This window comes from Marmota flaviventris, chromosome 12 (assembly GCF_047511675.1).
Source record: "Marmota flaviventris isolate mMarFla1 chromosome 12, mMarFla1.hap1, whole genome shotgun sequence".
NCBI classification, from domain to species: domain Eukaryota; kingdom Metazoa; phylum Chordata; class Mammalia; order Rodentia; family Sciuridae; genus Marmota; species Marmota flaviventris.
In genome coordinates this window covers 95,397,451-95,419,228 of record NC_092509.1, presented here as the reverse complement: position 1 = coordinate 95,419,228, position 21,778 = coordinate 95,397,451, and the positions used below count along the sequence as shown (strand labels likewise).

The window sequence follows — 21,778 nt, the reverse complement described above, 5'->3', positions numbered from 1 at the left end:
GACTAGACATAATTTTAGATTAGAAACTGAATGCTATGTGTGATGTTGGTAACGACTGATAAATAAGGATGTACTGTGGTAAGAAAGCAATTGAGTGGAAGCTCCTTGAGGATTCTTTGAATCAAAAGCAAGATGGCAGCCACATGGAAAAGGATCAAGAATCTGGGCAACTTTCAAGATGATTTCCTATGGCACATGCCTCGAGTAGATCTCCTGGCTAGACAGCCAGATTCCATTATGGCTTCCAAAGATCTCAAAGTAAAGCCATCACAGTTGAATGATCACTCCAGGAACTTCACTTGCAATGCATGGGACACATAAGGACACTGAACACAGAGCAAGTGCGCCTTATGGTTTCATGGTCTGCTGTGAAAAGGGATTTAAATGTCAAAGACCATGAGTGAGGTGACTGGACTTCACAACAGAGGTCTCAGGTATCCAAACACTGACGCCGTGTTCTATAGTCAGCCCTCCATATCTGTGGCTTGTGTATCTATGAAACTAATCAACCAAAGACTGAAAACATTTTAATTATCTGTCCTGAGTAGGTACAGACTTTTTTTCTTGTCATTATTCCCTAAACAATACAGTATAACAGCTGTTTATATAACATTACATTGTGTTCAGTGTATGTGATTTGGGGATGATTGAAAGTACATGGGAAAATGTGCATAGATTATATGCAAATACTAAGGAAACTGAGCATCTGAGGATTTGAGTATCTGTGGGAGGTCTTGGAATAAATCCCATGCAGATATTGAGGAACAACTGTACATTTTTTTATGTTAATTAAATCTCAACACAATTTTGAGGAAAGATTCTTGGTCTTGGTTTCAGCTTTTCCCAGGAGTGTTGAATGAGAAATCATATGCCATGCTCAATATTCCAGGAAATTAATACAGGAGAGTTCCTGAAGGATTGCAGAGACTGTGATTCTGCATTTCAATATCCATTTGCTATTTGTTCAAAGGTTTTGTCGACTGCTAGGTCTTGTTAGCCATCAAGAGGCATCAGATGTCAAATGACTAAGGAATCAGACAGGATAGGACAAACACAGCCTGCAGGTAGGAATTATGCCAGGACTGGAAATCTGGCCCAGGCACAAGCTTGGGTCAGGACAGGACTGGAACAATGCCTTGAAGTATCTCTCACACATCTCAAAGCTGATGCTACACTGGAGGACCAGCCAGAGTCAAGGAAAGGAGGACAGTAATGAAGAGAGACACAGACAGATCCACCCACAGTGCCTACACTGTCCAGTAGAATTAGGAAGACAGGCAGGCACCACACTGACCAGCTAACCAAGACCCTTGAAGTCATCAGTGTCCTGTTTAATAGCCAAAAGAAAAGAGGCAGCCTTCAATGTCAAATTATTTATTTTGACTGAATATTTAGGTAAACAAAGAGCAAATCAGTCATGATATGATCTGACTCTATATGTTCTCAGTTGGATTATTGATTAATCAGAAGCTAAAAAACTCAACCCTGCGATGATGGTTATGATTTTGAGTGCATAGTGTATGGTAGTAGCAGCAGAAACAGCGTTATGAGAAGACATACCACCTGAAGAGATGGTAATATTTGCCCAGGTAAAAAGATTAAAAGAGCCAGGCGCAGTGGTGCGCACTTGTAATCCCAGTGATTCGGGAGGCTGAGGCAGGAGGATCATGAATTCAAAGCCAGCTTCAGCAACTTAGCAAAGCCCTAAACAATTCAGTGAGACCCTGTCTCTAAAAAAAAAAAAAAAAAAAAAGGTCTAGGCATGTGACTCAGTGGTTAAGTGCCCCTGGGTTCAAACCCTGGTACCAAAAAAATAAATAAATAAAAGATTCTCATCAATAAACTCTAGGAAAAATAATTGGAAAAGTTTTGGAATTGCTACAAATATATTTTCAAGACTGATTCTCCCATGTCCTTCTTTGACTTTGCAGCTGTGTGTTATTGTGTTGCATGGTTGTGTAAGAATAAGACTTGACCAAGACAACCTTCCTGTAATAGAAGCTACTAATATTAACCAAGGAGTTGAGGGAATTGACCTAAATACCCAAGTTAGGAACCAAGGTGTTGTAACTTCGTGTTGTCAGCACTGGGAAGACGTTGGGAGGTTCCAAGCCTGTGATCTCTTAGTGTCTAGTCAATAAAAGCTCATCATTTACTCCAAGCTGAAACTTGAGTATTTTCTAAGGCGACACTGTCCTTAGAAAAGCATGTGAGCCGCATATGTAATTCTAACTTTTCTAGTGGCCACATCAAGACAGGTGAAAAGAAACCAGTGAAATTCATTTTATGGTATATTTTAACACAATGTAGCCAAAACTATATCACTTCAACATACAATCAGCATATAAAATTATCAATAATACATTTACATTCTCTTTATTTTACACTGAGATTTAGTGTGTATATTCACTTCCAATACATCTCATTTCAGACTAGCCCCATCTCCTGTGCTCAACAGTCCCAGGAGACTAGTGGCTACCACACTGGACAGCTCAGTCCTAAAATCTCAAATGGCCAGTGAACCTCAAATAGATAAAAGTCTTTACTGAATATATTTTATGACAAATCAAATTTTCAAAAACATCAAAATGTTTTAACATATGTCTCATTGAATTATTTAGAGAGTATTACAATCATATATAACTACAGAAAAGTCACTCCTACATTTCTTTCTAAAGAAATTTAATTTTAGACTGGAAAAAAAATGGAGGGGAGAGGTTAGAGATATCCATTAGCTATTTACGACAAGAGAAATACAGAAAGGCATAGATCAACTACTTATCTGACCATCATCATGACTGACACTAGCCCCCGGGGTCCTCCCCACACAGAGGCACAGGCAATAACGTCCCCTAATCCATGGCAGGCCTTCCTGCCCCAAATGGCCTTATTTAGGGTCTGCAGTGATGCCTTCCTTTGGGTTATGACAGTAATTTTCCAACTTCAACCATCTGATCATATCTGTCATTGCTTTTGCCATGTCTGTACTGTATACCATCAATACTACTGATCATATATTTTCTTTAATTGAACTCCCCCTTTTTTACAAAAAGACCTATAAAGGAAACTTTATATCACTAGTAAAGAGTAAAACCGTGCAATTTACCACAAATAGAAAGATACCCTAAAGACAACATCGTTAGAATTTTAAACTCATGTAACACATGAATTCATTTTACCCACCTCCAGTGGTTTATTAATAAACACTTATTAATCTTTAATGATTAATTTAATCAATATTCAGTATGATAGTTAATTAATCAATACTGATTAATCTTGCAACAAATGCTGAATTAGGATACTATCTCCCTTCAAAAAAGTAACAGCTAAAATGTGAATGTCAGAGAGCAGTTTTGTAGCATTCAGAAATATGTAGCTATAAAAATTGTTCTAGCAGGGAATAGAGTTTGGGTCAGAGTTCTGACCTTTATTGTTCATAAAAATTACCTGGGAAGCTTATCTAAAATATAGGTTTCTGGGTTCCACACCAGATTTGTAGAATGGGATTGGGGTTGAATATCTGCAGGGTCATCAAACTCTTCCAGTGATTAGGATTAGTGGGTCAGTAAAGCCCACTTTGAGAAACCCTGGGAAGTTATGTCCTGGATTATAGCCCTGGGATAGCAACAGGACTGGAAGAAGAGGGAGGAGAAGAGGGCCAGGATCTGAAGAGCAACCCCATCAACTCTACTCTTCTGTGGACTGTTCCTGTGCAGAACAAGGCTTGATGCAGTAATGCACTCACTTCACATAAACCCAGAACAAAATCACTTGTCTGTGGATAATCATAAATGAACCACATATGTCAGACCTAGATATAATATTTCCGTGGGAATCATTTTGTATTTCCTCCTCTTTCAGAGAAGGCAAAGATCATGTGTGTTTTTTTATGTTTAGGGTATTGGAAATTTATCTAAAATTCCACTTAATCCTGACAGTCTATGTAAAATATGTGAAATTTCATATTGGTATAAAAAAGAGAGGGAGCAGTATGCAATTGGACTCCTTTCAGCAGGATGGAAGTCAAACAGAATGGATCCTACAGGAAATAAGTTCATTCCTAACCAAAGTCCTCCAGGTAAATACTCCTCTCTCCATGGAAAAAGCCAGAGGCAGAAAACCCTTATTAGACTCCTGTTCACAATTTAGGATGCTTTCTGGTTTCCCTTACCTCACAACCAAATATTGTAGATTGCTGTGTAGACAGCTTCTAAGATGGCCTTCAGTGATCCTTGCCTATGTGAGTGAGTCAGCTTTCTGTTACTATAACAAAAACCTGAGGCGATCAAGTTACAAAGAGAAAAGATTTATTTTGGCTCACAGTTTTGGAAGTTCCAGTCCACAACTGACTGACCCCATTGCTTTGGATCTGTGATGGTGCATCATGGCAAGAACACATAGTGGAGCAAAACTGCTCATCTCGTGTCTGGAAAGCAAAACAGAAAATAATGAAAAGGCCCACAGTGGTCTTCAGGGCACATCCTCAATGACCTGAAGACCTCCCGGTAGACTCCACCTCCTAAAGACTCCACCTCTTCCCAAAAATGTCCCACTGGGGTTCAACATATGAACCTTTGGAGGACACTGAAGATACACCTATTGCAGTGTCCTCGTGCATGTGCTGAGCCTAGAGACATGCTTCCAACTTACAGAACACAGCAAAGGTGATGGGACGTTGCATCTGAGCTCAAGTTCTGAAACTAACTTCTACCTTGCTCACACTCTCTCTGGCTCTGCTTGCTCACTGGATAAAGCCAGCAGCCATGTTATAAGATGCCCTATGAAGAGGCCCATGTGGTGAGGGATTAGGGTGGCATGTTATTTTCTGAATCTACTATAACAAATTACTGCAAACTTGGTAGAACAATTGAATCCATTTCAAACAATGCAAATGTATACTTTCAGTTCTGGAGGCCAAAAGTCAGAAATTCATTTCCCTGGGTCAAAATCAAGGTGCTGGCAAGGCCGTGTTTCCTTTGGGTATCTTGCTTCTTCCAGTTTCCAGGGTCGTTGGCCTCTCTTGACTCATGGCTGCGTCCTTCCAGAATCTGCCTCTACGGTCAAGTTGCTGCCTCCTCTTCTGTGTCTAATCCTCCTCTGCCTCTCTTTTATGAAGACATTTCTGATGGCCTTAGGGGACCCTCCCAGATAGTCCAGTATAATCTCCTCACTTCAAAAGCCTTACCTTAATCTCCTTCTGAAAATGCAAGTCTTAAAATATGGTAAAATTTATGTTTTGTGTACTTTATCATGATTTTTAAACAATCTCTTCTTAAAATGTACCATTTAAGATAACACCCTCATATTCCAGAGATTCAGACCTAATGTCTTTGGGTGTCACCATTCAGCCTCCTGTGGCTCTTGACCAACAACCAGAGAGGAACTAAAACTGTCCATTCGATAGCACTTGAGGAACCGAGGCCCACCAACAACCACATGAGTGAGCTTAGAAGCAGATCCCTCCCAAGCCCAGCCTTGAGATGACCACAGCCCAGCTGAAGGCTTGATTGCAGGTTTCCAAGAGACCCAGCTAAGCAATAACCAGATTCTTGACCCACAGAAACTGTGAAAAAATAAGTGATATTTTAAGTAACTAAGTTGTGGGGAAATTTGTTACATGGCAACAGGTAACTATCAGATGCTTTACTCCAGGCTCATAAAATGATAATTTATTATACTGTATTCCTCATGATTTAAGATAACAATCCAGCCAAAATTATTTTATTGATAAAAGCAGTCGGACACTTTGACAAGAGTATAACCTGCAGAGTTTGAAAAAGCTCACTTGTTGGGTGACCTTGAGCAAGTTATTCAACTTCCCTGAGATCATGGTTTCTTATTGTGCTAGATGGAGACAATACTTGCCCGATTGTGTTGTTTATAATATTTAATAAAATGACATACGTAAAGTGCCTAGTTCAAAATCTGCCATATAGTGTGTGTTCTACAAAGAGTGAGCTCTATTATTATGTAGCTTGAGAAAATTCACTAAAATAAAATAGCACTAAATACAGACTTATCAGGTTAACATTTTCAGTGAAATTATAATATCCCTAAGGAGGTCCATTATGTGGTGTTATTTCAAAAAATTAAGAGAATCTAACTTCTTACAATAGACATTATCTCGGTGGGCTATCCCAGCTGCATGGTGGGTACCCTTTTTATGGCTGAAACTGTAAGGTATGAAGTCAGAAAATAAAGAAATCAAAACCAAATTATTTTAGCTAGAATCCGTGAAACGGTTATTGATGGAGAAAAATGAGGTAATCACTTAACAAGAGAAATCCAGAAAAGGACCTTAAGACCTGTATGAGTCTGAGAAACAATTCAGAGATTAATGGCGGGTCCATTTATCTCTGGGCAGAGGGCAAAGGCCCCATCACGTGGTGGGCTGTGGAGACCATCTCAGAAACACTTTGTGGGGCCTGAAGCTGAAGGGCAATATTGAGGATATTGAAGACGTAGAAGCTAGAGAGGTACAGGGTCATTCTCTCTCTTGTGGAACATTTGAACTGAGTCTCATCCCTGCACTTGAAAAGCACTTGTGCTCTCTCCTCATCCCTGAAGTAAAGAAAGTTGCCAGGTGAGGTGGTGCACTCCTGTAGCCCCAGCTACTTGGGAAGCTGAAGCAGGAGAATCACAAGTTCAAGGCCAGCCTGGACAACTTAGCAAGATTGTGCTTCAAAAAAATAAAAAGGGCTGTGAACAGAGCTCAGGTGTAGCTGGGTGGTGGAGCACTTGCCTAGCGCGTGCCAGGCCCTGGGTTCAATCCCCAGTACTGGGAGGGGAATCCTACTGAATCATCTCTCAGGTCTCTTCCAGCTGACATTCATGGCTTCTGTCCATTGAAAAATGGATTATTCACTCCCAAGTGTTCTGGGAGATGCTCAGCTGGTTCCAGTCAGCTGCTGTTGGGCTTCACGATCTGCTCTTTTCATCAGCAGGCTACTCCTCACTGAGGAAGAGAATCAGTGCTTCGAGTGTGAGAGGAAAAGAATATAAAAGATGCTTTTTCGGGGGGCTCTGCACAGTCTGCTAAGACAACTTAATTTCTCTCTAATGCTGACAGTAGGTGTCACTGGGACACCTGACCTTGAGCACTAGATGGAGGAACTGAGGTTCTTTGGATGGGGGATTTAAAGGCACAGCAGCAGCAGTCACATACATACCCAAGCATTTTCTGAGATGTATAAGGAATTAAGGCCTTTTTTTAATATTTATTTTTTTAGTTGTATGTTTTATTTTATTTTTATATGGTGCTGAGGATTGAACCCAGTGCCTCACACATGCCAGGCAAGCCCCTAAGGCTTCCTCTGAGCCACAACCCCAGCCCCTAAGGTTTCTTTTTAAAGGAATAAGAGAAAAATCAAATTCCTCGTTCCTGAATAAAATCATGGCATTTGCTGGTAAATGGATGGAGTTGGAGAATATAATGCTAAGTGAAGTAAGCCAATCCCAAAAAATCAAATGCCAAATGTTTTCTCTGATATAAGGATGCTGATTCATATTGGGTTGGGGGAGGATTAGATAAACACTAGATAAGGCAAAACGGAGAAAGGGAAACGGAGGGGGCATAGGGGTAGGAAAGATGGTGGAATGAGATGTCCATCATTACCCTAAGTATGTGCATGAAGACACGAATGGTGTGACTCTACTTTGTATACACCAGAGACATAAAAAATTGTGCTCTATTTGTGTAATATGAATTGAGTTGCATTCTGCTGTCAAATATAACTAATTAGAATATATTAAAAAATTAATTCCTCATTCCTTTCCAAGGTATTATATACTTGCTGGCTTTTTGCTTGAGGATTTCCTTGTTATCTGCATGTTTTCATAACTTCCTCTCTTCCGCAGCCTAGAGGAGATCTCAATGGCCCTAAGTTGTGTGTGTATAATCATTGCTGTTTCCATGTCTTTTGACCTTCCCCATACCTCCTTCCCGCTCACTGAGCCAGTGGACAGCTGACCCAGAAGCCCTTGCACCAGCAGTTACCTGGCAACAGTAACAATCATTCTCACAGGGACAAGACAGCAGTGGAGACCAGAGAGCTGCCTCTTTCAAAGCTAAGACAGGAAGGGAAGGGGGACAGATGGCTCTTTATAAATGTCTTTTCATTCCCACCCATTGTATTCTCCTGAATCACAGGTTCCCTGCTCCAACCCAATCTCCAATATCTATCATCATGGGGTAAAAATAGCCTCCAACTGCAGAGTTTAATAACCATCCCAGAGATGCATATGGATTCATGCACTTGGATAGCCTCAGCAATCACCCTTCCCTCAGCCCAGTGTAGAACCTAATCAACCCTAGTCTCCACCTGTGCACATGTGGTGGTCCACTCCACGGGTGACTACCCAACTGTCCTGCCATGATAGAGTCCTAGATGCTGGGTACAGAAAAGCACTGACAAGCAGTTACCTTGCTTCTTGCCTCCCAAGCCACAATTTCTACAGCAAGTGCTACCAACAGGGGAGCATAATCACACCAGCTGGTGACTCCCCACAGAGGACTTCTCTATTCACAGTATCTAATCATACCAACTTCAGTAACAGGGCATACGGATGCTTACTCTCTTCTGGGCTCTGCACAGGGCTCTGTTCAGACATATCCAATTTTCAAAACTTCCTATAAACTTAATAAGATTATTATATCCATTGTTCAGATGAGGAAAACTAAGGCTCAAGGTGACTAATTATCAAAGGTCATTTATCTATTAAGATCAAGGCAAGATTTGAACTCACTCTTAACCCCTTTTTTATGTAGTTAAAAATGAGAGATGTTAAGATTAGCTGAGAGAGAACACGGATGGTAAGGAAGAGATGAAAATCACCAAAATGTAAGGATCAGAAGATAAAAATTAATTACATTCACATCACATCACCAAATGGAATGTGCTAAAAAAAAAAAAAGAAAAGAAAAAAACACTCCTTGGGTAAATGGAATTGTATGATAAATGCTGATTGATCTCCTTCAGTAGGGTCTTTGGAACACCACAAGCCCTGGAGGATGTTAGTACAACCTAAGGGGAAGGTGACTCCTGAGGACTTGACATCCTACGTGGAAGGGGAAAGTCACATGGCCATCAGCATGAGATGTGGAGTAAGATGACCAGAAACAAGTCCAGGCTTAGCCATCTGCTCACTCTGTGGCCTCAAAGAGGTTAATGGAATGAACATATATTGATCCTGTGTCTTGCACACACACACACACAAAAAAAAAAAAGCTTAGAATTTGGAGAAATAAGATTAGGCCTGAATTTAGGCCTGAAGTGGGTCATAGGCTCCTGGAGCAGGGAGAATTGTAGACCATTTCCTACGTTTTCCTTATCTAGAAATCTAATGGCAACTCCTTAGGGTTGCTGTGAGCATTAACAAGACGGCAATTGTGAAGTGACTCATGGGCAGCATAAAAAATAATGCCAAGTAGTAGGGATTATTAGCCAGCTTTGTTCCCACTGCCTTCCTGCCCCTCCTCTTGGTTGAACAAGGCCATATGTATTCCTGCCTCAGTCTTGGCACTGCTTCCTGTGAACTCACCCAGTATCTGCATGGCTAATTTTTTTGTTTCCCTTAAATTTCAAAAAATTGTAAAAAGTTAAAAAATAAATGTTTGAGATATAGATATGCCAGTTTCCTGATTATTCCACATTGTATACATGTATTAAAATATCAGAATGTGGGCTGAGGTTGTGGCTCAGCGGTAGAGCACTCACCTTGCACATGTGAGGCCCTGGGTTCAATTCTCAGCACCACATAAAAATAAATAAATAAAACAAAGGTATTGTATCCAACTACAACCAAAAAATAAATATATATATATATATATATATATATATATATATATATATATATATATATATATATATATATCACAATGTGACATGCATGGTCGCGCATGCCTGTAATCCCAACAGCTCCAGAGGCTGAGACAGGAGGATCGCGAGTTCAAAGCCAGCCTCAACAAAAGTGAGGCACTAAGCAACTCAGTGGGACCCTGTCTCTAAATAAAATAAAAGATAGGCTGGGGATGTGGCTCAGTGGTCAAGTACCCCTGAGTTCAATCTCCAGTACCTCCCCCCCAAAAAAATCACAATGTACCCCATAAATATGTACAATTATTGTGTGTAGATTATAATCAAAATACTTTTTAAAATGAAAAAATTTATACTCCCCACAGAAGATCTCTCTTCTCACACTATCTGACAGAGAAAACACATATATGCACACATGTATGCAACGTGCACATACATGTGCATAATATACATGTGTACATATAAATATGCTATACACACATACCCATACGCACAAACACACACTCACATATATAAACACACATCATTCTCAATTTCCTTATCCTGCTTTGCATTTTTCAGAACACTACCTCTTCCTGAAACTGTTTTATCTGCTGGCTCAGATGCTTGTCACATGATTTCCCCACTGGCCTGTAGGCTCTGTGAGGGTGTTTTAGTCAGATATTTTTGCTGCTATAACTAAAGATCTGATCTGAACAATTTTAGGGGAGAAGTATAATTGGGGGCTCACAGTTTCAGAGGTCTCAGTCCATAGACAGAAGGACCCATTATGTAGTGGAGGGAAGCAGCTCACATGATGATCCGAGAGAGAGAGATCTTTGTCCTCTTCAACATTATACTCCCAATGCCCACAACAGTTCCTGACTTTTTGTATTGTTGTTGTTGTTGTTGGTACTGGGGATTGAACTCAAGGGTACTTGACCACTGAGCCACATCCCCAGCCCTATTTTGTATTTTATTAGAGATGGGGTCTCACTGAGTTGCTTAGTGCCTTGCTTTTGCTGAGGCTGGCTTTGAACTCATGATCCTCCTGCCTCAGGCTCAGTTCCTGACTCTTGACACATTCTTGATAATTGATGAGATAAAATTCATGTACCATATAATTCAGCGATTTAAAGTGCACAATTCCATGATTTCTTGCATAGTCACAGAGTTGGGCAATCATCCCCACGATCAACTTTAGAATGTTCTCATCATCCCAAGAACAAAGCCACTCTAGCCGTCCCTGCTTGCTTCCCCTTAAATCGCCCTCCCTCTCCCTGCCCAAGATTTAGGCAACCACTTATTTACTTTCTGTCCATGTAGATGTTCCCATTCTGGACATTTCGTATAAATAGAATTAATTGTTCAATGTGTAATCTCTTGAATATCAAAGTTAATGAAAGAACAAATGGTTAAATCAAATCCCTTGGGGCTGGGGTTGTGGCTTAGTGGTAGAGTGCCCATCTAGCATGCTTGCAGCACTGGGTTAGAGCCTCAGCATTACATAAAAATAAAATAAAGGTATTATGTCCATCTATAACTAAAAAAAAAAAATTAAAATCCAATACCTTGGGCTGGGGCTGGGGCTCAGCGGTAGAGCACTTGCCTGGCATGTGTTAGGCCTGGGTTCGATTCTCAGCACCGCATATAACTAAATAAATAAAGGTGTATAAAAAAGTTTAAAAAATTAAAATAGATCCAATCCCTTGCCACATCCTCTAAATGTAAATGAAATTCAGAGAGTTTCATGCCATGGGTCTTGAGCATCCTAATATTTAATCTAGGAGACAGAAAAATCAGTCTCACAAAAACAGCAAAAATCACATTTATTCATGATGCATTTTGTTGTTTGTTAATTGTGACATTTTGACAGGAGATGAATAGAAGCTTCCTTTTGCCCTATCATCAGAAAAAGGGAAGAGTTGATAGAACAAATAAATACTTAAAATGAAATTCTGAAGGGCCTATTTATTTACTTAAGAGAATCAACTGTTTTCAGACACTCTGAATTAGAAATGATTTAATTCTAATCTAAGCAGAGGACCAGCAAGCCTGGTGCTCTGGTGTGCTGATTACAAATCACTCTCTATTCATTAAAGATAAACTTTGAGCAGGCAACTTGGGTAGACATAAGTCCATGAACCTATGGTCTTGAAAGTAGTAAAATGATCTTATTATTTTCAAGCATTTCATAATCAACTCTACCAACCAAACTGGCTTCGCCTTTGGTTATTTTAAACTAATGAATGAGGTTTTAAGTGCAGGGATATGCTGTTTCCCAATAAACACCACTAAGCTACTTGTCATATTTAATTCACATAAGAGCAACTGATAGCAGTGTATAAGTTAAACCATGAGCTAAGTTCTTAGAATTGGAATGGAACTTGAGGCCATTGGTCTAACTTCTCAGCCTGTGCTGGAATCCCTGCCACAGCTTCCCTGGCTGGAACACACCCCAGTAGAGATGCATCATTCCAAACAGCATCCACGCCCAAATATGGTCCTGATAATAAATCCCCACGGATCCTAAAGATTTTTCCCACATACATATGTCTTTCTCCCGCACTGACCTTCTTATAGTCCAAGTTCTAACCTATAGGGTGAAAGGTAGGAAGATTATTTCTTCCTATTCAGGGCAAGCGAGCCCCTCCAATACATCTAAAATGTTCTAAACAGGGTCAGACAATTTCTCTGTCTCTACACAAAGTGCCCCTATTTGGGGCTAAACAACCAAAGTCATCTTATAACCTCTCTTTTCTGTACTTTCACACTATTGCCATTCCACTTCCACCTTTGAGATAATCTGCTGTTCCTCAGTACAAACCTGCAAACTGGTCATTTAATTGTGAACCTTCACCCAGTGTGTTTCAATGAAAACAGGACGGTCCATGCTTTTTGTTAATTACCAAAATAAATGTAAGCACAATATGATGTTGTTGAGAGGATATAAATGAAAACTTCCCTGGCTAGCATTGTCTGTGGGCTTTTCACATTCATTTGTGGTGAAAGGCTGCTTTGAGCTTAAATGAACAGATCCCATTGAAATGAAGGACAATATCCATTCAGGAGCTCTGACCTGCATCTCCTATCTTTAGATACATGTAATTTTAACTGAGGTTATCATAAATTGAACCAGGAGAGCCAGAACAATTTCAACAGCTGTGAAAACAAAAGCAACAATACCAAGCTACTGTCATTCAATTTGGAGCTTTCTCCAAAAGAAAAAGTAAATTTCAGTATGCTTTCCATTTAAATATTCCACACAGAGAATGTTTTGTGTCTTCTCAAGTCCTTCTGATGGTTAATCAGCACTATACTATAAGGGGTAGAATTGACAGTGTGTTTTTGTCAAAGCCTCTGTGGCTTTGGGGGCTTGGGTCTCACCAACTGTGGCAACTACTTAATGTCTAGCCTAAGAGACATCTCTGATCCAAGAGTAAGACAAGAGCAGAAATCAGTTCCTTTCCAACAAGCAACAGCATGCAGAAAAGCAAGCAAGCATTAAAAGGTAGTCCACAGAGGGTCTACATTTAATAGTCCTACTATTTTCTGATGTTAGTCAGCTTTCTGCCACTATGACAAAATACCTGAGAAAATCAACTTAAGGAGGAAACATTTATTTGTATTACCATTTCAGAGGTTTAGTCCATGTTTATCTGGCTCCACTGTTTCTGGGTCGATAGTGAAACAGTACATCATGGCGGAAGGGTTGGAAGAGCAAAGCTGCTCACCTCATGGCAACCAGAAAGCAGAGAGAAAGAGAGAGAGGAAAGAGTGTCCAGGGACAAAATATACCCTTCAAACACATACTCTCAGCAACGCTCCTCTTCTAACCAGGGCTCCTGAAGTTTCCATCACCTCAGGATAGTGTCACCATCTAAGGACCAAAACTTTAACACACGAGCTTTCAACGCATTCCAGATCCACACTCAGTGACTTTGGGAGAATTATGTAACCATCCTTGTATGCTTTTTCATCTAAAAACGGGGCTTTTAATACCTACCTCAGATGGTTGCTATGAGGAGTTAGGAAAGAAAATACACATAAAATGTTCTAAACAAGACCAGACAAATAGGTGTTCTTTAATAGCAATTAACAAACAAATGATAGCTCAGAAAATTGGTGAATACACAGGATTAGAGCAGAGTGAGGGATGTGTTCAAGGGCTCGCTTGTGTGCGTGTGCTCTCTCTCTCTCTCTCTCTTGCTAAAGTATCGCCTCTTTCTACTCTCCCTCTATCTACAGAATGGGGACCAGTGAGAGTGGCCTGTCCCCTTTCCTGGACAACAGTAAAGATATGGTGTCAGTTCCCATTTTCCTATTTCCAGGCTCCACGGGAACCAATATCCTTCCCTGTCACTTGTCATTGTAACCCTATCCATCTTAACACCAAGGAAAGTTCTGATCCTTGACTTTATAGATGAGTTTTATTCCTGAAGGGGAGGATAAGCCCACTGGCAAACTGTTCCCCATATCTTAGGCTGAATTGCTTCTGACGATTTTCTGTGTTTTTTTTTTTTTCTTTTTCTTCTTCTTTTTTCAAAATTCAGTCATAAAAGGTCACACTTTTTCCTTGGAGTATCTTGTGCTGTCACACTAAACTTATCTGCTTGGTGGCTCCTTTGACTGTGGATCTATAGCCCCCCAAGTTCCTCCATTGGTAAGCAATTAACTAACAAGTGCCACTTTTCAGTATTATCATTCAAAATAAATGCATTGAATGCCTTATGTTTATGAAAGAGGCAAAGAATGATGAATAGTCCATGCTTTTAAGAAGTTTACCAGCTAGAGGAAACGGGCACATGCATAAATAGCTACAACTCAAGGCAGGATGTAATACTGTAACTGAGATATGCAGAAAGAGCACAGGAAAGAAGAAATTTTTTCCTGATTTGGTTCCAGTAGACAGAGAAGTTTCCTGGAGAGAGGACGTTCGCATCTTGAAAGATGAATGAAATTCTGATGGAGAGAAAGAAGGGGTGGGCATTTCAGAGGGAAATGCCATGAATCTGATAGAGCTGTTTGGAGAACAACCAATGGTCAAGCTGAGCTAGAATATTGGGAGTGGGGGTGGGGGTGGGGGTGGGGTAGAGAACAGTGTCATTTGAGGGAATAACTAAACAGAAAGAAGAATTCAGAACATGGAGAGAAATGAAGATCATGCCAAGAAGCTTGAAATTTGAGTAGGCAATGTGGAGTCTGTGAAAGATTTCTTGAGCAAAGAGTTGGCATGATTACATTTATACTTTTAAAATAAATTACACAACTACCAACTTATTGAATGATTTAAAAAAAAAAAGAGATTGAACCCTTAAGGCCTACTACTATTTTTATTTACTCATTCATCATATATTTATTGAGTTCCTATTATGTGTCAGGCACCAGGGTCAAATCCAGTGTTTAACAAGACAGACACAGACCCTGCACTTGTGCCTCTGTGCCAATTGGGTGGGGGACAATCAGGATCATCAGAGTAGTTGTGATAAAATGCTGGTCTTCCCTGTCTTCCTAGAGCTGTGGCCCAAAGGAACTCAAATGACTTCAGAGTAACATCCTACCACCACATAGATACTACAGGTAAAATATTTTCCTAACATAACTTTGAATCAACCATTTTCTCTATGATTTGGCCTACAAAGACTATATTGGTCTACATTTCCTAAAAAGTTTGTTCCCAGCATTAGATACCTATACTATCTCACATTCAAAAAGATATATAATTGAATTAGGAATTATATATGTAAGAATATAATAATCCTGTAAGAATACATGCTTCCAGAAACAGGCTAAATCATTAAAACTAGGAGCAACTGTCACCAAACTAGACCCATTTTCTGTGGCACCCAGTATGTCAACCACTGAAACAACAAGTTTTGCCAAAGAAAAAGAGTTTATTCTCAAGGTAACTAGCATGGAGGTAGAAGACCCAAGCCCACCTCTTCCATGATAGGGTTTAGGGATACTTGTGGGATCAAAAAGAAGGGTGAAAGGTGAGGGAGGTGACATCATCAGTGGTCTGTGCATTATCTCAATCTTCATGACTCTTCATGAGATTCATGTACAAAAAATGGTGGTGTTGGAATGATCTGAGGGTAACACTGTCAGTCTTCTGATGTTCAAAAAATTACCCATTAGACACTTGTGCGGGCCCAAGGGTCTGTGGTTTCAAAAGAAGTGCCTTTCAAATCACTGAAAAATGACATACGCAACCATCATCATCACGACCCACACATCAGAAGTGCTGTGGACAGGGGAGCTACCAAAAAACTAATAATATGTCTTAACTGTGGGACCTCCAATATTAGTGATTTTTAAGGTCAGCTGAAAGCAAGTAACTAAAAGCAAGTGAAGCTAGAGAATTTACTCAGGTTTTCCCTCAGTTTCACAATCTTCGAGAACAGATTAGAAAATGCCCCTTGGCATGATATTCACCCACCTTGTGGGTTCCTGGGTGTTTTTGTTTGTTTGTTTGAACACCTTCAGGGAAGGCATTGATTCTCCAGTTTCCCATAGGCCCCACCTATGGTCTTACATCCAGACCCTCCATTTAGTTACATCACCTCTCCAATTCTTGCCCATCTCCTCTCTGGGTCTTTAACCTACAGAAAGCTCAGATCCACAGAGCTTCTAACCCATCTAATATCACAGCTGTTAAGGACAGGGACAAGACTTCCAAGCCCAAACCCCTCCACTCCATCCCACCCGCTGCCATGACAGCAGAGGCTGGGCTGAGCCACCTGATGGAACATTCCAGAAGGATTACCTTGCAACCCTGATGCAGACTGTTCACAGTTGGTTCCTCTCAGGAACAGCTTTTCCTGGAGCGGGCAGCCTGTTCTCTCTGGGGATGTCTGGTCAGATGGGACAGTGGCAGCTTTGTCCCTTCAGTAGAATTTCCTCCTATTGTGTATCTACAGAAGGGAACTGACTGTGCAGTCGAGTGACTAAAGAAAGATGCTAAAGTTGGAACTGGGGACAATCCAAGTTGGCGGCCGCTGAATCATGAGGAGATGCTGAGCTGCCCCTGGTGTTCTTCCATCCAGCTGGGTGACTCGGTGGTTGAAATCTTGTGGCAAGACACCTGGAAGGCACTTGTCGTTTTACTGAGGACTCATTCACTGGGTAAAAAGGCAGTGATATTCATTGGCCATCATTCCATTATCCTGAGCACCAGATTGCTGCTAATTCAGTGTGGTTGATTCAGTCATCACATCACTGAGGCGACATTCTTCTGTGAAAGCTATTTATGTCCCAGCACCCTTTGAAAGGCCCTGGAGATCCTGTCTGAAATATTCAAGTCCCAAAGAGGCAGCCCAAACTGATAGGAACTGCACAGAATGGTGGGTCTGAGGAAAGCCATGCCTGAAAGATGGCCAGCCAACTTGGGGTCAAGCCTTCCAGCTCAGCGTTCAGCCCTTTTATCCTCAAACTGGGTCTCGGGACAAATTTCCTCAGATTTCCGCACAGCCATCATCAGCTCTAGAACCATCCCTGCTCATGGCAAATGGGAAGAAAGGAAGAGACAGATGTGTCAGTCACTGGATGTTTGGGAACACTTGCTTCAGGCTCACCAGTAGCCTCGAACGATAACTTTGTCACATGCACAGCTTCTCTGGGCCTCAGTTTCCCCACCCAAAATGAGGGTATTTACTCCAGCTTGGAACGAGGCAAGTGAATGATGGAAAGAGGATAAATTGCCTAGGGGCGGGTAGTTGGACACCCAGCATGAAGCCGGTAGAGAGACAATTCTGTGAGTCACTTTGACCAAAAAAACGTCCTTGGTTTTGCTTCCACCCACTGTCTCCTTCAAAGGGGCAGAGGTCTCGGCTAAAAGAGCAACCACCAAAAAGGAAATAATGCAAATATTGTCCTGACTTCCTCCCTCCCAGCTTCTGGAGAACTTTGAGCTCCTGGGACATCAGTGCTATATGAATAGAAAGTGTCATTACCCTGCAAAACACTGGAGAATGGCTCCCCCAGAAGTCATCACGCACCAGGCAGAGAATAGATGAAATAATTTCCTTTCCTTTCTTCTGATCTCTGGCTAAAAGATTCTTAGTCATTTAAGGAGGATTTAATCCACTAGTGGACTGTCCCCATTCGAGGACGGCAGGGCTAAAGTTAGTACTGACCTGACCACAACAACCACACGGGGATGGGCCCGAGTTCCCGTTGGTGGCTGCAAACTAGTCACCTATATGTTTGCATACTGATACTTCCCCAGACTTGGGGAGACACAGTCTTGCTCCAGGGTGTCTCCTTTGAAATGCCATCCAGCCAGGTCAGCCTTGTGAAAAATCCCTCTATCCCTCCTCCCCAATCCTGATTTCTGCTGCTTTGCATCAAGGGGCCTACTCCTGCCTATTTGCACAGTCTTGCTCTCAGCCGTTAGTCATAACCCTCTTGTAAACAGAACCAATTTTAAGACTTCTGGGAAGAGTCTTGCCAGGTGCAAAAGAAGAAGTTTTGAAGCTGGCAGGCCTACTCTGCACCCATCAAATTGTTCCATAAGAGTAGCTTCCAATACCAGCCAGTCCATATTAGTCCATTTCTGAAGGCTATGACTGCATAGTCCTGAGAGTAAAGAGCAAGAGAGGTAGCAAACACACTGGTGTGAGGAACTGAAAGAACAGGGCTGCCCCCTTAAGAAAAGGAGGAGTTCGGGAGATGCACAGGTGCTGTGAAATACGTGGATGTGTGTTCCTATAGTTTGGCTTTTATGGTAACAAACAGAAACCCACTTGGGCTCACTCGAGTAAAGTGAGGTTGTTGTAGGGCTGCTCCTGGTTCAATAAGGACTCCTGGGGAAATTCAAAAGACAGAGCCATAATAGGCTTGGGAATCCTGGAGAAATGAGTGGGAGAGAAGATTTGGATGAAAAGAACTCTAGACACTGAAGTAGCAGAAGCTTAATCTTTTGTGTAGATAAGTCACTTGAACATGACTCACCTGCAGGCCGCCCCTCCACTTCTTCCTGCTCCCTTAACAAAGAGCAAATTCTTTCCAAGTTGCTTCATTTAAATACCATCCAGTGAGAGTCCAGGTGGCTAGGCTTACTATTTTCCCTCTCTCTCTCTCTCTCTCTCTCTCTCTCTCTCTCTCTCTCTCTCTCTAGCAGACCGCCTGAGTGATAAGCTGCAAAATAACTTTACAGAGTGCTGTCCATTAGGGATCCTCCAGTCCTGGGGTTAAGAGGTGTAAAAAAAACTGCTCCCACCCCTAGCAATCAAGGCTGGGTAAGGCAGCAGCAACTTCTCCTCAAAGGAGATGAGCACAGGAGGATGTGCAAACTGACCCAGAGATATCCAGCCTCTATCCTGCGTCTACACTGCCTGGCTTGAATTCCTGCACACCACTCCTCTTGGCATAAACTTTGAGCATGTCTCTTGCTTCAATTTACTCATCTATAAGGCACCAAAAGGATTAATTAGATAATCCACATAAAGCTTAAAATAAGGGACTGGGGCTGTAGCTCAGTGGTAGAGCACTTGCCTCGCATGCATGAGGCACCGGGTTCTATCCTCAGCATCACATAAAAATAAATAAATAAATAAAGATATTGTGTCTGTCTACAACTAAAAAAAAAAAAAAAACTTAAAATGAGAAAGAAGAAATACTCAGAACTGAAACAGAACAAATTATAGTCCATGCATGTTTGATTATGTCAAAATGAATCCAACTATTATGTGTCACTATAATGCACTAATAAAAACATTTAAAAATAAAAAAAACAATAATGAAGACTTCTTGAATGATGAAACAAACAAACAAACAAAAAACTTAAAATGATATCAGGACAGAGAGGCACTCAATAAATGTTTGCTACTGTTATTTTCTCGGGTACAGTGCTTTCCAACTTTGCTGTGAATAGGAATCCCTGCGGAATCTGCTAAAATGCAGAGTTGGATTCATTTGGGAACAGGGTGAGACCTGAGTTTCTTCCTGTCTCTGTAGCCTCCATGCGATGCCCATGTCTCTGGTCTTTGGCCCACACTTTGGCATGAGAAAGAAGGAACAGACCAACTCTAAGGAAAAGAACTAGGAAAAAATAATAGAAATTTTAAAAAAAATAGTAAAGCAAACCAGCTTAAGATAAGAAAGGACTTTCCATCAATTAGAAGTCACTTTCAATGGAAATGTTCGGCTGCTCCAGATGCTCATGGGTCCCTCTCTGCTGGACTGCCTTCTCCATTAAGCACAGACCCAGGAATCTTTTAAGGGCCCACAGAAATGTTGTAATTTTGATTTCTCTTAAAGAAAATAGATATCATAATAATGAGTGTTTTTAAAAAGCTCCTGTGTTCTCAAAAAGCTCCAAGTGTGAGTCGAACATTATGAAGGCTTGAAATCACCGTATGGAGACAGATATTGAAGAAGCCTGGGAAGAAGAAAGTTCCGAGGAGAGAATGTTTGGCTTTGGGGGCTTCAACAGAGATGGAGAAATACGGAGGTGGGACAAGGTCCTTCAGTGTTGGGAGAACATTGGTGATTTCAATGAGAACTATGACCCTGGGCAGTGAGGGGGAAAAATCATATTACAAAAGATTTCTTTCCCTTAAACACCAATACTTGAGGGCTCATAAAATTGAGACACAGATGAAAAATAAGGAAGTGGGCTGGGAATAGAGATTTTAAAACAAGGGCTTTAATCTAAGGTCCTCAGACTCCTGCCCCCACACAAACCACCGAGGGATCTATAGATAAAAGTCAGAGAATCCACGCACTAGAAGAGGGGTGGATTACATCTCGATTTCCACCCACCTCTAACCAAAATTGTGCCTTTCCTTCAATGTGGCTGTAGCCTTCCACTTCAGCAGTGGTAACCTGTGATGCCTGGAATAATCATAGCTGTTTTAAAATCCCAGTATGTTGATGTAATGTTGCAAAATACTATTTACAATTATCCCTATTCTGAAATTAGAGGAGTTATTAGGCCCACTTGGAGATCTAGTTATTTAATACATTAATAAAAGACACAACTGTGGGGCTGGGGTTGTGGCTCAGCAGTAAAGGGCTCGTTAGCGCTGGGTTCAATCCTCAGCACCACATAAAAATAAATAAATCAATAAAATAAAGGTATTGTGTCCAACTACAATAAAAAAAATTTAATTTTTTTTTTTTAAGATACAATTTCCTCTCTGTCTTCTCTGCACTGGGAGCAACTCTCTTGCCACAGCCCCTCACCCACTGAAAATGTCTGCCTGCTCCAAGTTCCTCTCCACCCACTCCTTGGTCAGGAGCACCTCTCAGCTGCTGAGCCGCCCATTATCTGCAGCGTTGCTGAACTGACCAGAGACACTGACATATGAGAGTTTCAGCAGCTTGACAGTCCCACACCCCCTGAGCTCACTTATCTCTAGCTGCAGCTTCCAAACCAGCACCATCTCAAGGGTGATAACACAGCAGCCAAGTTCATTGGGGCTGGGGCTGCCGCAATAGGGGTGGCTGTCTCTGGGGCTGGGATTGGGATTGTATTTGGAAACCTTATCATTGGTTATGCCAGGGACCCTTCTCGGAAGCAACAGCTCTTCTCCTACGCCATTCTAGGCTTTGCCCTCTCAGAAGCTGTGGGGCTCTTTTGCCTGACATTGGCCTTGGCCTTTCTCCTCCTCTTCACCAGCCATGTGAAGGAGCAGTCTCCCCCTGGCATTCTTTCTCCCAGATCTTGTCTGCCTTGTACATCCCTTTTCCTATACCTCCCCAGGCAGTCTGGGGAAAGTGGCTGGCTGAGAGTTTGACAGAGGGAAGACAAATAAGCCCTGTATTAATAAGATTTAAAAAAAAAAAAAAACTGTGCCAGGATGAATGCTCAACTTCACTGACAGAAGCTTCTGGAAACTTCTATCCTGAGCCCGCAATCATAAAACAAGTGATGTCTCATTTCTATCATGCCCAAATGAGAATGTTGAATTTGATCTCTTGCCTCCTATTCCTTAAAATGCAAACTAGGAGCAGAGGAACAAGAGATGAGACACTGGGAA

At 41.3% G+C, this 21,778-nt stretch overlaps 1 pseudogene; it reads left to right on the top strand.

Moving 5' to 3' along the window:
* The first annotated feature begins 20,990 nt into the window (after positions 1-20,990).
* On the top strand, positions 20,991-21,535 carry LOC114092321 (ATP synthase F(0) complex subunit C2, mitochondrial pseudogene; annotated as a pseudogene).
* Positions 21,536-21,778: the final 243 nt, after the last annotated feature.